Source organism: Eutrigla gurnardus, assembly GCF_963514095.1.
Source record: "Eutrigla gurnardus genome assembly, chromosome: 7".
In the NCBI taxonomy this organism is placed as follows: Eukaryota; Metazoa; Chordata; class Actinopteri; order Perciformes; family Triglidae; genus Eutrigla; species Eutrigla gurnardus.
The window spans coordinates 23,247,152-23,262,829 of NC_139921.1; the positions used below are offsets into that span (position 1 = coordinate 23,247,152).

The window sequence follows — 15,678 nt, forward strand, 5'->3', positions numbered from 1 at the left end:
CTCATCTGGACGCTGGCCTGCTGCTGGTTTACAGGTTCGTTGGCTCGGCAACATCTCAAACACGACGCCTCGCCTTTTCTCTCCTTTCCTTCTGCTGATGAAAGAATGATTTGTTTTGTCCTGCAGGATGCAGCGGTCAGGTGACTGTGACTCAGCCTCCAGTAGTGACATCTACTCCAGGATCCACTGTCGCTCTCACCTGTAAGACTAGTCAACCTGTTGGCACATATGATAATGGAGAAGAGGGTTTGTACTGGTATCAACAGAAATCTGGACAGCCTCCAAAGCTCCTGATATATGAAGTTAGCACACGTCAATCAGGAACACCATCTCGGTTTAGTGGCAGTGGAAGCAGCTCTGACTTCACTTTGACCATCAGTGGAGTTCAGGCTGAAGATGCAGCAGTTTATTACTGTCTGAGCGACCATGAGATAAATGATGCTTGGGTGTTCACACAGTGATTTAGAGCCGTACAAAAACCTCCTTCAGTGTGACTGAAGTGAGAACGGCCTGCTGCAGGTGCAGAGGGTTGTTGAAGAGACGGTGGTGAGAATAACTGGTCCAGTGAACACAACACCAAGCAGAGTCACCAAGCAGAACCACAATGACTCTAAATAAAACTGAAACAGACTCACAGACGCTCTTCCACATGCAGTTTTAAACTCATATTCTTATCAGTTCATTCAGTCTCTTTGAGAGTGAGCTGGTCAGGTTAAATTCTTCTCAGACTTTTACAATAAGTTATTAGTTATAATTTAAAAATCCAATTAATTTCATCCTCAAAATATAATGTTTTCTCTTCAAATAAACATACGACCATTAGCTTTCATTACCTTCAGGGAGTAGTACTAGTAGTTATAAAACCACTACATTCCATAGTCCTATTTGTAACCGTGATAACCTAATCTTTGTAAGTAACAGTTGCTCTAGGTTCGGGAGGAGCTAAGTGACACATTGACCACACATGGAAGCACCAGACAAGATAAGTGATAGGCAATAACCTTTACTAAAACATATGAAATGTATTGAAAACTGAAAATAAAATAGTTCCCCTTTTCAACCAGTTATCACAGAGGAATTAAACAATACCACTGTATTTGGCACGACAATTTCAACATGAATCATTTTACAGCGCTTTCACGATTTAACACACAACAACAATCCCATGAAACACACAGCTCACTTAGAATACAATAAAGTGTCCCGCTGTTGTGTCCTTTAATGTTCGTGGTCCTTTTTTAAGTTCAGCTTGTCTGTGCTGTCTTCAATCCAGAATGCAGTGTAAGTGTCTTCAATCGAGAATGCAGTGTAAGTGTCTTCAATCCAGAATGCAGTGTAAGTGTCTTCAATCCAGAATGCAATGTTAGTGTCTTCAATCCAGAATGCAGTGTAAGTGTCTTCAATCCAGAATGCAATCTAAGAGTCTTCAATCCAGAATGCAGTGTAAGTGTCTTCAATCCAGAATGCAGTGTAAGTGTCTTCAATCCAGAATGCAGTATAAATGTCTTCAATCCAGAATGCAGTGTAAGTGTCTTCAATCCAGAATGCAGTATAAATGTCTTCAATCAAGAATGCAGTGTAAGTGTCTTCAATCCAGAATGCAGTATAAATGTCTTCAATCCAGAATGCAGTGTAAGTGTCCTCAATCCAGAATGCAGTGTCAGTGTCTTCAATCCAGAATGCAGTATAAATGTCTTCAATCCAGAATGCAGTGTAAGTGTCTTCAATCCAGAATGCAGTATAAATGTCTTCAATCCAGAATGCAGTGTAAGTGTCCTCAATCCAGAATGCAGTGTAAGTGTCTTCAATCCAGAATGCAGTATAAATGTCTTCAATCCAGAATGCAGTGTAAGTGTCTTCAATCCAGAATGCAGTATAAATGTCTTCAATCCAGAATGCAGTGTAAGTGTCTTCAATCCAGAATGCAAGGTCCTTTAATAAGTCAGTAAGTCAACAAAAAGAAAATAGTCAAGTGTAGTCATTCAGAAGTCCTACCACACCGGTGAACTCCAAGTGTGAAAGAAAGGATAGGTGATCCTTCCTGCAGGATAAACCCTGTATCAGCTCTAATTCTCCTTCGTCAAGGAGAATTCAGAATCCAAATCCAAATCAAGTCATCTCAGGAAAAAACCTAGCCTGTGTAAAACAAGGCTATTACTTCTAATGTCATGAATTGAATCTATGGCCATAATGAATATCATAACAAACTCTCAAAATACTATTGTAATTCAGTAGTATTCAACTCATGAATGCTTAGCTTTTTAACCATGAATTATGATTAATATTAAGTCATGAACTAGTCTAAATGACATCAAATCATATACATTCACATTCACATTCAAGCATATTTCAAGTACACATCAATGTTCTCCTTAACAGGCTACATATTAATATTAAACACCAGCAGCGGCCAATGACGCAGCTGCGCTGCACATGTACAGCATATAACACACATGTACAGAAATATCCATCACACCTTGTTATAACTACAGCATGAACATTACTTTTATATAGTAGCAAAGCAACACATACTCTCCGTGACAGCACACGTTGCCTTCAGTCTGTTGAGAGCAGAGAAATCATTTCCATAGAGAGGAGGCTTTGCATCGTCAGCTGATCCTCCAGTGAACTGAGAAGCTTTATAGTCCTGTGAGTTCAACACTGCAGGACTCAGATCTGTCAGTCAACACAGCAGAGACCACAACCACCATGACTCTCATCACCATCCTCATCTGGACGCTGGCCTGCTGCTGTTTTACAGGTTCGTTGGCTCGGCAACATCTCAAACACGACGCCTCGCCTTTTCTCTCCTTTCCTTCTGCTGATGAATGAATGATTTGTTTTGTCCTGCAGGATGCAGCGGTCAGGTGACTGTGACTCAGCCTCCAGTAGTGACATCTACTCCAGGATCCACTGTCACTCTCACCTGTAAGACTAGTCAACGTGTTTACGGTGGTGATCGGTTGTCCTGGTATCAACAGAAATCTGGACAGCCTCCAAAGCTCCTGATATATTACGCTAGCACACGTCAATCAGGAACACCATCTCGGTTTAGTGGCAGTGGAAGCAGCTCTGACTTCACTTTGACCATCAGCGGAGTTCAGACTGAAGATGCAGCAGTTTATTACTGTCAGAGTTACCACAGTGGCGGTGTGTTCACACAGTGATTTGTCGTCGTACAAAAACCTCCCTCAGTCAGACTGCAGAGAAGCTGAGCTGTTCCAGCAGGAACCTTCTGCAGCTGCTGAGGAGACACAGACCAGTGAACACAGAGCTGACACAAACCTCACCAAGCACACACTACATATTCACCCTAATAGACACATGACACATTTCAGACCTATCTTCCAATTCAGAAATAGAAAATTGACATCATGATGCATTTTTCACGTTAGCAGAACTGTTTCATAATTCATTCCACTATCTCCTACTCAGTCCCTTCACTTTGACTAGAAGATGTCCATTTTCCACATGGAAGTCTCAGTAAAAGACATAAAACTACTTTCAGAATATAAATGTAACCGGGTGGTAAAACCCGTCATGTTTGTGTTTTCACTGTGGTTGTTAAATTACGGAAGCCCTAAACGGCCATGCATACATACATTTTATTTCATCCGTTTTCTCGTGATAACGAGATAATTTTCCTCTGTTTTCCCGTGATAACGAGATAACAAATGAAACGTGATAGGCGAGATTTCAAATTCGGTAAAGTTGGAAAGATATTCACAGATTCGAACTGACCATAAAGAGACCCTTGATGTGTGTAGTGATTTTGGAGTCTCTGTAGGCCTACTGTATAACAGTGGAGTTATTTATTGTCTTGCAATTTGCAGACGGTCCCTGCGCACTCGCCCGGCTGCCGGTTGCGCATGGAGATCAATGTTCTCCGTTCAGCTCGCAGGACGGCTTATTTATGTAAAAAATCGGGGTTTTTGGTGCTTGTAGCTCGTAGTCTTTGATATTACGGTGAGACAGAGGCATCATTTGTGTTTGAAAAACGTTTCACTTCTGATTTATTGATCCCGGAAGTTCGACTCTGTGAATATCTTTCCAACTTTACCGAACTTCAAAATGATCTCGTTATCACGGGAAAACGGAGGAATTATCTCGTTATCACGGGAAAACGGACGAAATAAAATGTATGTATGCATGGCCGTTTAGGGCTTCCGTAGTTTAGGGCTTCCGTATTAAATACCTGAGAAATGTAAAGTTTATTTCATATGTCATTTGTTGATTTATTTTGATTGTGCCTTTTCTATTTGTTAAAACTGTGAGGGGGATTGTAAATGTTTTCCACAGTCAGTTCTTAAATATGGTCACTAGAGGGCAGCATTTGGCCTGGGGATTTGTTACTGCGCAAAGTGCATTATGGGTTTAGTTTTGTTGCGTGTGGACCACGGAGAGATTTCAGCAAGGAAGGACGGTGATGTGATGCCATTGTGTGAGGAAGAAGGTAAAAACGAACAAATTGTGTTACATATCGCTGTATAAAACCCTTAAATAAAGGTACCTGTTGATATTTGTAACCGATGATTGTATTTACTGTTGATCTCTGCGGATTTTGGACGTGAGTCGCCGATGCACTAATGTTCAATGATGTTAGCATGCTAGCTAGTGTAACGCCATGCGGTGTGATTTTGAGTTTGAATGTGAGCAATGCTGTTTTAACTACAGTTATTTTGTTTAGAGAAAAGACTAAAGACTGGTGAAATCTATGGTGAAAGGTCCACGTGGCACTAAAAGTTCAAGATGTAAGTGCTTTGAATTCATTAAGTGACATTTTGACATTATCTGAGGTTTGTGATTTTGAAATGTATGTGTAACTGATTGCGTCCTTCATTTGCAGTCTTGGCCACTGTCGCATTTTATCACGTTTTATTGTACTTTTATTTTACCACATTTTATTGTATTTTATTTTAAACAACACCCTCTCTCATAAAGGTGGAAAATGGTGTTCAACAAATAAAACTAAGGCTACAAAAAGCCCAGAAGTAATTGTGTCCTGTGTGGCATCAAATTCCACGGGCTACATAAACAAAGCACATTTACTCAAGTGCTGTTAATAGTTCCTTAAAAAAACTTACACTCGTGTCCCTAAGTACAAAAAATGTCACCTTCCCAAAAAGTGCTGTAAAAACATGCTAAATTAATATTTTTTTCCACTTTAAACGAGTCAGTCTTATAAATCTACTTCAGCCTGAAATATACATACCAAATATGAATTATATTTTGAGGATTTTAACCCTTTAAAGGTCAATATGTTTACATAACTTCCCAGTTTTTTTATTGAAAAAAAAAACAAAAAACAAAAATAATTTCCATAAAATAAATTTCAAGTAGTAATTGATTATTATTATTATTAGGCCCTGAGATGGGTCAATGATTGGCAGCAACATCGGTTTTTATGCATTGTTATTTTTTCTACAGTGTCAGATTTAAAAAAAACTTACACTCGTGTCCCTAAGTACAGAAAATGTCACCTTCCCAAAAAGGGCTGTAAAAATATGGTATATTAATATTTTTTCCACTTTAAACGAGTCAGTCTTATAAAACTACTTCAGTCTGAAATATACATACCAAATATGAATTATATTTTAAGAATTTTAACCCTTTAAAGGTCAATATGTTTACATAACTCCCCATTTTTATAGAAAAAAAGTAAAATAATTTCCATAAAAATAAAATTAATTTCAAGTAGTAATTGATTACAATTATTATTATTAGGCCCTGAGATGGGTCAATTATTCATTTTTTGACCGGTAAACACCTGCCAAAATGAGCAGCCCCACATAAACCTGCAGTTCCACCAAGTAAACATCTCGCCAGTCTCGGATTGAGCTTCTCCCATGCTGGTTTGTCAGGTCAACAATATGCTGCAGGATTTCCTCTGTCAGCAGCAGCTTAAATCTATGCCACCGCCAGAATCACTGACCCGGCCATTGTGTCAGTCCCGGGACCAAACCGCTGGGATGTAGCAGATGTAGCGGAGCATCGCAGAGTTCGTTAGGGACCAAATCATTCTTCCAGTTTTTGAAGTCCATCCTGCCCCAACTTCATCCATCTCCCCTCCACTCTTATCTTCCGATGAGTCGGAGTTGGACTCCAGCTGGTCTTCTACCTCTGAGGCCTCCTCCATGTCAGCCTCAGAGTCCTCGGAGGAGGATGAGGAGCCATCCTCGCACTCAGAGTGCATGATAATGTCCAGAGCCTCCTGTGTGCAGTAATGTCTGTCTGCCATCTCCAAAATGACTACTCCTGCACTACTGCTCATACTTTTGACCATGGCTGCAGTGCACCTGCATAAACAACCAGAGTGAGAACCAATTTTGTTTTGGTTCTCGTGCTACAATTTTTTTTTATTATTGAATTAGTTTAGAACGCAGAGTGTGGCTTCTAAGAGAAAAGATTTATGAAGACGGACACACACACACACACACACCATTATCCAACATCAAAGATGACACACACTTGTCATTTTAGTAGCAAGGGCCCTTGCAGAAAACAGTAAAAAGAGTGACATTTTGAGACATGCTTAAAATGGGGAAAAAGTAGCGCCACCTGGTGGATTTAACATATAAAACTGTTAAATGAAAAGCCAGTAGTCCAAAAGGAAATATTAACATAAAGGAATGCATTAGTTATGTTGAGATAAATGTGGGATAAAAATAGCCATTTTCAATGGTTTACAATGGGACATTTTTTGTCACTAGGAACAAATGTGTCGGTTTTTGTGTAGCTTAGCCATTTTAGGCTAATTTAACAAACTGAGATGAAAATTCTAAAATGTTTCAAAAATGAATATCTTCTGGAAAATGTGAGCTATATTCATTTAAACGAGACAAAATGGCTTGAAAATAAAAAACAGAATGGCACAAAATGTCCCCAGGAACTCTTAAGGGTTAAGTACATGTTTGTGTGTCCGGGTTTAAAAAGGTCACAAAGGAACAGACAAACATCGGAAACGTTGCGTCACTTTCGCAGCTTTCGTTGATGTTGCTGAGATTCAAACTGACAACGTTTGAATCTTTGTGAACTCAGTTCCTCTCACAGCATCCTTACAGCTCAGCTGGTAGAAGAAAAACATCCCACCTGTGTGTGTTTTTCTTTCTGTCAACCAACTGTTTCATAAAGGTTTCTTTTATTGTGAAAAGCCTTTCTTGAATGAGCCAAGCGAACTGAACCAGGATTAGCATCTTTCAAAAAGACACTCGGAGCAGAACCTGAATTCACCAAAACGCCTCAGAGGAGGAAATGAATCTGAACTGAACAAAAGTTCTCTGAGTGACACGTTTGGTTTCTTCTTTTAGGACAAATAGCAAAAGCATGTTATCAACTTTATCAACTTAAGATTCAACCTGTTTCACACTGATGTTTTTGGAACGCTTGATGACAACTTGATGAACGAGCTGTTTCACAAAAAGCAGAGTGATATTATTTATTTATCCATAAACACAACTTTGACATTGATTGAAGAATGACAGTCCCTTTAAGGGATTATTACCCATTTAAAAAAACCTTAACCAAAGCAGATAATCCTTTAACCTTCAGAGGAAAGTAAGGACATGCTCAAAATACAAGCCACAAGAAACCTAAAGGATTTGAAGGCTTAAACAAATCTTGAATGGAGAAGATAAGCAAGTGTGCAGTTTTCTAGCATTCCCCCTGAGACCTCTATAGTATCACAGCTGAAGCATCCAGATTAGACTGATGTCATGATCAGGAGAAGAGCAAAGGGCTGTACAAATTAAATGTCATGGTAATATGGAGTCAGCCAGAAGAGGGCGGCCTGTATCTATTTACCAGCAAAGGCAGAAGGAGCAGAGAGATGCAGAGTCCAACGTTTCTTCTGAATCAGTCCACAGGGAGATGTAGCCTCTACTTCCTCCACCTCCTCTCTCCCTTTCACTTCCACAACCACAGCTGGGCCCAAACGGGTTTTGCATGATTTGAATGCATCGCTGCTCCTCGCAGTTTTAAGTTCTCGTGTCACCGTGAGTCTGAACTGTTTTCTCGTACTCACACTGAAAACTGCTTCAGGATGATGTTGCCAATAACTCTGATTGTCATGCTGGGTTTTCTGAGTCAGGGTGAGAGGTTTTGAAAACATATGTCATCATTTTTACAGCTGATGTCTTCTCATGTTTGCGTCCAATTTTCTTTTCAAATGTCACAGAGAAATAAACATACGACCATCTCCTCTACTAACAGATGTATTAGATACTGAAAATATCAAGACGGTATTTTTCATGTTGAATATGTAAAAGAAATACAAAAACAGGCTCATTAAGATCCAGTTTTATTTAATGATGGTTTATGGTTCATGCTACATTCTTGATGAATAAATCGTTTCTCTTTGTGTGAAACAAATAAAACTCAGAGAAATCATTCCCATAGAGAGGAGGCTTTATTTATTGAACTATTAGTTTATTTAATAGAGACAGTGCATATTTATGGACATCAGTTTAAATACACAATGTAAATACTCGATAGTACAATGGCTAGTTTTCATCTCTTGTACCCAGGCAGAAAACATAGAAAACATAAAAAGAAAGTAACATACATACAACACCCTCATATTTAATCTGAGGGTCAAGACAAACACTAACAACAACAGACAAGACAAGATGCAACAGGACATGTGAGTGACACACATAATGAAGTGTGTGATGCAGTTAAAAGAGAGTGCAGCTTTGATTTTCCCTGAGCCACAATTTTAAATGAGTCTTAAAGTTCATAAACGTGGGACGGTCCCGTATTATGAGGGGCAGGCAATTTGCATCGTCAGCTGATCCTCCAGTGAACTGAGAAGCTTTATAGTCCTGTGAGTTCAACACTGCAGGACTCAGATCTGTCAGTCAACACAGCAGAGACCACAACCACCATGACTCTCATCACCATCCTCATCTGGACGCTGGCCTGCTGCTGTTTTACAGGTTCGTTGGCTCGGCAACATCTCAAACACGACGCCTCGCCTTTTCTCTCCTTTCCTTCTGCTGATGAATGAATGATTTGTTTTGTCCTGCAGGATGCAGCGGTCAGGTGACTGTGACTCAGCCTCCAGTAGTGACATCTACTCCAGGATCCACTGTCACTCTCACCTGTAAGACTAGTCGACCTGTTCACAATAATAATTTTTTGTCCTGGTATCAACAGAAATCTGGACAGCCTCCAAAGCTCCTGATATATGCAGCTAGCTATCTTGAATCAGGAACACCATCTCGGTTTAGTGGCAGTGGAAGCAACTCTGACTTCACTTTGACCATCAGTGGAGTTCAGGCTGAAGATGCAGCAGTTTATTACTGTCAGAGTGCCCACTATATAAACAGTGCTTGGGTGTTCACACAGTGATTTGTCGCCGTACAAAAACCTCCTTCAGTGTGACTGAAGTGAGAACGGCCTGCTGCAGGTGCAGAGGGTTGTTGAAGAGACGGTGATGAGAATAACTGGTCCAGTGAACACAACACCAAGCAGAGTCACCAAGCAGAACCACAATGACTCTAAATAAAACTGAAACAGACTCACAGACGCTCTTCCACATGCAGTTTTAAACTCATATTCTTATCAGTTCATTCAGTCTCTTTGAGAGTGAGCTGGGGAGGTTAAAATCTTGTTGCACTATAGCCGCTGATAAAGTCCTCAACAGTGTCTCTACTGATAGCTGCACAAAACGATGGAATATAACAACAGTACACAGAAAAAAAGAACATTTGTAGCTAAATGATTTAAATCTCTAAATGTAGTTCATATTAAATATCTCAAACTAATAAGAAAGCTTGTGTACTATCAGGTGTAATATCAGATATGATGCTGAGATGATCAACAAGACATTTTTCATAATGAACATGACCTAAAAGAAACACAGAGACACTGACTTCTTATAATCCACAGTTTTATTTTAGGATGGTATAACCTTTTTGATGTATGAATAATTTAAAATGTTTATTTCTTAAAGTAATGAACATAAAGAAGATTATGGAAAATATCAGTAACTCTATAATTTAGTATATTTTTGAACATGAAGTCATTTTGATGTCATGCTGCTTGTCTGGTCTTTGGCCTTGAGCCAGGAAGTCTTTATTTATTTATTTATTTCGGGCATGTCAGTTTAATCATCATCACACATCTTTGTTCAAATAATACAATACACATGGCCGAAAGGGAAAGCGGGAGAAGCCAAGGCTTATCTAGTCCCGCCCCCTTTACCCACAGGATAAAATCGTCATCATAATATTATCTTATCTTTAGCATTTTCCATTTGACATTTTCTTTTACTTGTGACATTTGACATAACATGTTACAGCAGTAGGTGGTCCAGAGAGCTGTACTCCCTGCTACGTACAACTGACATCGTACCATACAAGCTTCTCAGGTTCAACTTATTGTTTGGGTGCAGAATGTTCATTAGTTATTCTCCCATCCCGACACAACACCATGTCTGCTGATTCGTGCCTCAGACCTTTTTCAACTCTCATGCAATAATCTGTACCGGTCAACGGCTGAATATACATACTTCTTCTTAAAGCCACTTAGTGTTGCTGATTTTTTGACTTCTTCTTCTAACACATTCCATTGTCTAACACCTGTGACCGATAAGGAGAAGGATTTTAACGTAGTTCGTACCTTCCTTTGCCTGAAAATCATGTTCCCTCTAAGATTGGGTCTCTCTCTGTCTAGGAACAGTATTTGCAGGTTCTGGGGGAGAGTTCTGTTAGAAACTTGGTACATCATTTGTGCAGTGCGATAGTTTATTAAGTCATATAGTTTGAGTATTCTTGATTCGATAAATAAGTGATTGGTGTGTGCCCTGTAGTTGGCGTAGTGTAAGATTCTCAAGGCTCTTTTTTGGAGAATTAACAAGGGCTGTGTGGAGCCTTTATATGTGTGTCCCCACACCTCTGCACAGTATTGCAGGTGCCGAGAGACTAGTGCGCAGTATAACAGATGAAGTGCTTTTTGATTTAGTATTGTTGTACTTTCCAAAGTATGGACACACTCCTGGCCAACTTCCTCTTTAATTGTGTTATGTGTGGCTTCCAACTTAACATGTCATCGATAATCACTCCCAGAACCTTATTCTCACGGACCCTCTCAATATTAACTCCGTTTACTTGAATGTTGGGACTGTTGTTGCAGCCTCTTTTCCCATATAGCATGTATTTAGTTTTACCAAGATTTAGTGATCATTTATTTATATTAAACCACACTTGAAGTTTGGCCATTTCCTGATTTACTGTTTCCACAAGTTGGTTCAAGTCACTCCCCGAGCAGAAAATATTTGTGTCATCCGCGAATAATATTAATTTCAGAGTATTTGACACTTTGCATATATCATTTATGTATAGTATAAACAGCTTTGGACTCAGAACTGACCACTTTGGGACAAAAGTCAAAGTCTAAAAGTCTAAGTCTCATCCAAAGTTTTCTCTCTCAGCATCGATTGTCACGCTCCGGGTTTGTTTAGAGGTCAACTTGTCTTTTTTAACATTTTTCTAGGTTTTCATTTTCGTTTCCCTAAGTCTTGGCTTCTCTCGTGTCCTGTCAAGTGTCCTCCTGTGTGATTGCTTGTCCCGCCCTCATGTGTCTCACCTGTGTCCAGGTGTCCCCCCCCCTCGTCTACTTCAGCTGTGTGTTTCTCCGTCCTCCTGAGCCAGATGGTCTTTGGCCTCGTGGGAGAGATGCAGCTTTCCTTCCTCTCGGACGTTTGTGCCGTTATCTTCACCGACTGCCTTCCTGTGTACCGAACCTGAACTGGTTTATTGAACACTGAGCCTCGGCACTGCAACCTTGTCTGTCTGCATGTGTGGGTCCTGTCTTCTCTGTCTGATGGATGGAGGTGAAGTTTCTGCAGAATCCTCCCTCAGTTTCACATCTCTGTATTATTGTATTGTAATGTAGAAATATGAATTTTTATAAGATGAATCCAAAGCTTTAATTTTCTGCAGAGAGTAGAACCAGTTGATATGAAACCATTTCATTCTTTACTTCTCTTAATAAAATAAAACAACAAACACTTCATCATGTAATTCATCAGTGAAAGCTTTATTATCATAAAACGACAGTTATTAAACGCACACATCTACTTGCTGAGCTACACACATTACTCTCTGGCTACTTTACAGCAGTCACACAAGGCTTTATAGTTTCCTCTACAAACGTTGTCCTCAGATTGTTCAGAGCAGCAGGTGTGTTCCTCCTGCTCCCCCCATGCAGAGCTCCTGTCCTGGCCTCCATCCAGACCCTCTAGGCCTTACACTGGCTCCTGTGGAGGGACTGCACCTGGTTGTGGTTGTGATGGAGGACCTTGCAGGAGTACAGCTCTCCTGCCATCCAGCGCTCCTGGCTCAGGCTCAGGGTGCTGCTGCTGCTGTAGAGTCCGCTCTTCTCCTCCTCTGAGCTGCTCAGGACCCCCTCCGTCACCTCGGTGCCGTCCACCTCCCAGCTCACCACGGCTCCCTGAGGAGAGTAGCCGGTCAGCAGGCAGGCCAGCGTGGCCGAGCCCCCAGAGAGCTGCTCAGAGGAGGGGGGAAGCAGGGAGACTGAGGGCCGGATCATGGAGCCAGCTGGAGGGGAGAGCAGAGACACACGAGGAGCAGATTAACTTCCACTGTAGGAAAGACAGCTGAACATGACAGAGGTGACGTTACTGAGGGTTAGCTGTGTGCATGATGCTGTGGTCACACAGAGACATGGGATGGAGGGAGGATTTAACAAATACAACGCTGACTGGAGTTCTGTCATTTACAGGAACCAATCTTCTCCTGCGGCTCTCCTCATTAAATCATTATAGAATCATATACAATGTGACTGAGGAGTCATTGGAATAGAAAAGTTTCATTAATCATCTGTAAACTGTAAGCAGTGAAAGACTTTGACATCTGTCTGTTTCACTTCCTTTTCATCACTTTGAACTAACGAACCGTGAACACAAACTGCAGCGACACTGAATGTACAATAAACCCTCTTATTTGTTTGATCAACATTAGATTTTATAACGTACAGCTAACACACTAACAGATGTTTCAATGTTACAAAATAAAATACTGCATCTACTTCACCAAAACATAATCTATAATAGGAAAATAATATGCAGTGTTTTCCTAAACTCCAATATCAGCCTAGATTAATGAATAATAAATATCTAAAAAGTATAAATGATCCAAAATAATGAATTGGTTCATCACATTTACTTTTGACAAAGCGATTATAATATTGAACGTTGTAGAAATCATAAATCTGTGATACTTACAGTTAACGATGAGTTTGGTTCCTCCACCAAAAGTCCACCACAGTGATACAACCTCGTTAAGTGGCCGTACAAAAACCTCCTGCACTGTGAACAAGCATCTGTCCACTGAAAAAAGAGTTATTTTATAGTAAGAATGCATAATTAATCATTTATTTTCATTAAGTAATGATTTATCTCCTATTCCTTCAACGTCTACATGTTGTTTTTTAACAATTTTATAGCATATTTTTAAATTTGAGAGACAAATCTATCCACTGAAAACACTTTTTCTAATAATATAGAAATAATTATATTTAATTGAATCTACAAAATCTTTCAAATTATATGGATTTAAACTTATTGTAAAAATAAAGATTGATTATATGATTTTTTTTTACTTTTTTACTCCAGACAGAGAAATGATGACAGCCTGCTCATGAGTCATATTTTCAGTCTTATTTAAGTTCATACATGGTTAAATGAACATGATGCTTATAGATAATGATGATTTACAAAGTAATTTGATGAAAAAGTGAAATATCTGATAGATTTCATTAAATCCTGTCAGTAAATGAACAGCAGACAAACGTTTCATACCAACCACAGTGAACACAAACGTATCCTTAAATCCTCAACTGCACTTTTAATGTGAGTGTTTTCCTCTGTTCCATTAAGATCCTCCATGTTGTTCATCCGAGCCGTATTCCTCCTGATTTCGTGTCCCACGTTGCCTTCAGTCTGTTGAGAGCAGAGAAATCATTTCCATAGAGAGGAGGCTTTGCATCGTCAGCTGATCCTCCAGTGAACTGAGAAGCTTTATAGTCCTGTGAGTTCAACACTGCAGGACTCAGATCTGTCAGTCAACACAGCAGAGACCACAACCACCATGACTCTCATCACCATCCTCATCTGGACGCTGGCCTGCTGCTGTTTTACAGGTTCGTTGGCTCGGCAACATCTCAAACACGACGCCTCGCCTTTTCTCTCCTTTCCTTCTGCTGATGAATGAATGATTTGTTTTGTCCTGCAGGATGCAGCGGTCAGGTGACTGTGACTCAGCCTCCAGTATTGACATCTACTCCAGGATCCACTGTCACTCTCACCTGTAAGAATAGTCAGCCTGTTTACAGTGGTAAATATGTGTATTTGTCCTGGTATCAACAGAAATCCGGACAGCCTCCAAAGCCCCTGATATATTCGACTAGCTATATTCAATCAGGAACACCATCTCGGTTTAGTGGCAGTGGAAGCAGCTCTGACTTCACTTTGACCATCAGTGGAGTTCAGGCTGAAGATGCAGCAGTTTATTACTGTCAGAGTCTCCACTATATAAACAGTGGCTATGTGTTCACACAGTGATTTAGAGCCGTACAAAAACCTCCTCCAGTGTGACTGAAGTGAGAACGGCCTGCTGCAGGTGCAGAGGGTTGTTGAAGAGACGGTGATGAGAATAACTGGTCCAGTGAACACAACACCAAGCAGAGTCACCAAGCAGAACCACAATGACTCTAAATAAAACTGAAACAGACGCTCTTCCACATGCAGTTTTAAACTCATATTCTTATTAGACTAGCAAATTTTTCCAATTTATTAGTCCATCCATCCATTTTCTACCGCTTATCCTGTATTTAGGGTCACGGGGGGGCTGGAGCCAATCCCAGCTGTCATTGGGCGAAGGCAGGGTACACCCTGGACAGGACGCCAGTCTATCGCAGGGCCGACATGTAGAGACAAACAACCATTCACGCTCACATTCCAATTTATTAGTCATAATATAAAAATCCATTCATTTTCTTCTTCAAAATATAGTATTCTCTTCAAATGTCACAGCAAAATAAACATACGACTATTAGCTTTCATTTTCTGCAGGGAGTAGTACTAGTAGTTGTACTCTTTAAAAATGCCATCTCCTCGTTACCACCTCTAAACCCATGTCATGCTAACGATCTTGTAAACATCTTTAATTCCAAAATTCTGAATGTCATAGATGTCATTGCACCTGCTACGGTTAAAACAATTTCTGGTAAGCAAAAGGCACCCTGGAGAAAAGCTGCTGTTGTGACAGCCCAGAGAAGAGAGGCAGGAAGGCTGAACGAATCCTCTCGGAGTACTAAACTTCATATTCACCATGACATCTATAAAGAGAGCCTCCGGGCCTACAATTTAGTCTTAAAAAGTGCGAGAGAAACATTCTTCTCCAATATCATAAACAACAACACTAATAAGGCGAAAACCCTATTTGCAACTGTTGACAGACTGACCAACCCCCCAACACAAATACCAGCTAAACTCCATTCCACGCAGAAATGCAATGAGTTTGCATTCTTTTATACTAATAAAATTGAAGGCATCAGACGCGCCATCAATATCTCAAACAAAAAAGTTGGATCACCACCCTGTTCAGGCAAACGTAACACAGCAATGATGGCAAGCTTTAATGCCATAGACTCTAA

At 40.2% G+C, this 15,678-nt stretch overlaps 1 gene segment (V, D, J or C); it reads right to left on the bottom strand.

Annotated features, from left to right (window-relative positions):
* Nucleotides 1-12,058: 12,058 nt before the first annotated feature.
* On the bottom strand, nt 12,059-14,139 carry LOC311015957 (Ig kappa chain C region, B allele-like). The segment is given in 3 exons: nt 13,823-14,139; nt 13,247-13,351; nt 12,059-12,560 (listed from the first exon to the last, which is right to left on the bottom strand).
* Between the last annotated feature and the right edge of the window lie 1,539 nt (nt 14,140-15,678).